Genomic DNA, 1,845 nt, shown 5'->3' with positions numbered 1-1,845 from the left:
ACCAGGAAGAGACTAGTGTAGCCCCTGGCCTCAAGACTATAGCAGGCAGCCCGCCCTCACCCCACATACAAATCCAAGGGGTACATGCTCCCCAGTCCTCCCCTGGGGGTGCACACAGTGGCAGGGAGCTGTGTGTGTGTGTGTGTCCCCGCCACCCCTGGATGAGCCACTGATGGCTCCGTCTTGTGCCCTGCCCTACCCTGGCTGGGCAGCGTCCACCCCTACCCCAGCCCCAGCCCCACTCCCTCCCTCAGTGTGCGGGCCTCAATCTGCTCCCCCACATACACACACCTCTTCCCTCCCCCAACCCCTTCCCCCCAACACAGACTTACCAGCCAGACACTTCTCTCCAAGCTGCCCAGCTACTTTCCTGGCCATGTGCATGCTGTGGCTGTGCATATGCACACGGCACTTATTGGTAGCTATATTGGCTACGCTGGCCAAAAAAAGCTGATTGCCGATATTGTCAATTTTCCTTTTGTGGGTGCTGATGCGATATGGACCAATATATCAATAAAAAGATATACTTTCCCTCAAAGCAAAATTAGACAATAGAAATCACTGCTAGAATGCACTGAGGACAATAACTTAATGAGATCCAAACAGAGAGGTGTTTATTTGGATAATAATACTGAGAGTTATACCACCTAATGCAAACATAAAATTGAACAGAACAGAAAAATCTCATGTTTCAAGGCCAAGCTTCATTCAAAATAAAATTGGGGCACACTATCCTAAAACTGTCTACTATGAAAGTCCTGCACTTCCTTCTGATGCACATAGGATTCGTTGCTTTCAAATAAGGTGCCAAACCAGATGTATCACAATACCAAATCCCCTCTTCCTAGAATTTGGGACCCTAGCTTTAAAAGGTGTTTTAGAAAACAAATGTGCAGTTTCAAAAATTAGTTTCAGCTAACAAATAAGCTATTAGATGTTATCTCTGAGCAAAGAAGTCAGTCACTAAAGAAGGTGTCTACAGAAGAAAGAACATACTGACAGAAATGATTAAAGAGAATTTTACTGTAATTTCTTATCTCATGAGAAAGCCCAAATCAATATCATATACCTCCATTCAGTAAAAGAACTTTGTAAACCAGTCACTTGTAAAGCAATGCATCAGTTTTATAAAGGACAAGATAGATAAAAAAGAAATAAGAAGCTTTCTTCAGGTAATTCTCTCTGCTAGCAGCTTCTTACCTCATTTATCAAAAATGTTTAATGACTTTCTTTTGGGGAAACCAACATTGCAACATTGGTGCTAGAGGCTTTAAGACTAATCCATGCCCTACAGCTCAGTCTCCCAGAAGAGCTCTTCCAAAGCTGCAGAAACACTCCAGCAGTTAAGAAAGCAACTTGAAATTGTATCAAATAGCCTTAAGACAATTCTCCATCTCCTTTTAAAGAAAAATTTAATTTGTTACAAATCACACTCAATATTTTTCCAGAGGACTACAGAGAACTGAATGAGAAAAGAAGCTGCTAGCGGAAGAAAAGTTTCAGAGGGAAAAAGTCGCATTGTGTTAGACAGCTTTTGTCTGTATGCAGTAACAAGTGGAAACTAGCAAGCTGTGTTTCACACAACAGGGAGAATAGGATTAAGCAGAATTAGTAAAATTAATGTAAATTCTACCACAGAAAATAAAAGCTTTGTAATTTAATGAACATCTCTGAGGTCTTTCTTGCACCCCTCTTGTGTTCACTCTTTTGGTCTTGGGTATTAGTGATGTGGCTTTAACAGGAGAAGTGGACAGTGGTCTCACTACTACATAATTTATTCTTGTGGAAAGTAGATGACCTGAGGTTAATTACCTTCAAGGGGTGCGTCTAGATGAGTGCGCACGT

General features: G+C 42.0%; 1 protein-coding gene across 1 annotated transcript in view; it reads right to left on the bottom strand.

The window, feature by feature from the left end:
* DYNC2H1 (dynein cytoplasmic 2 heavy chain 1) overlaps positions 1-1,845 on the bottom strand; it is a 601,360-nt gene that overhangs the window by 560,985 nt on the left and 38,530 nt on the right. The window lies entirely within an intron of this gene.

Source organism: Gavialis gangeticus, unplaced genomic scaffold (assembly GCF_001723915.1).
Source record: "Gavialis gangeticus isolate Ggan-Ray unplaced genomic scaffold, GavGan_comp1, whole genome shotgun sequence".
NCBI lineage: Eukaryota > Metazoa > Chordata > Crocodylia > Gavialidae > Gavialis > Gavialis gangeticus.
Note: the sequence above shows the minus strand (reverse complement) of the source record. Positions and strands in the feature narration are given on the sequence as shown.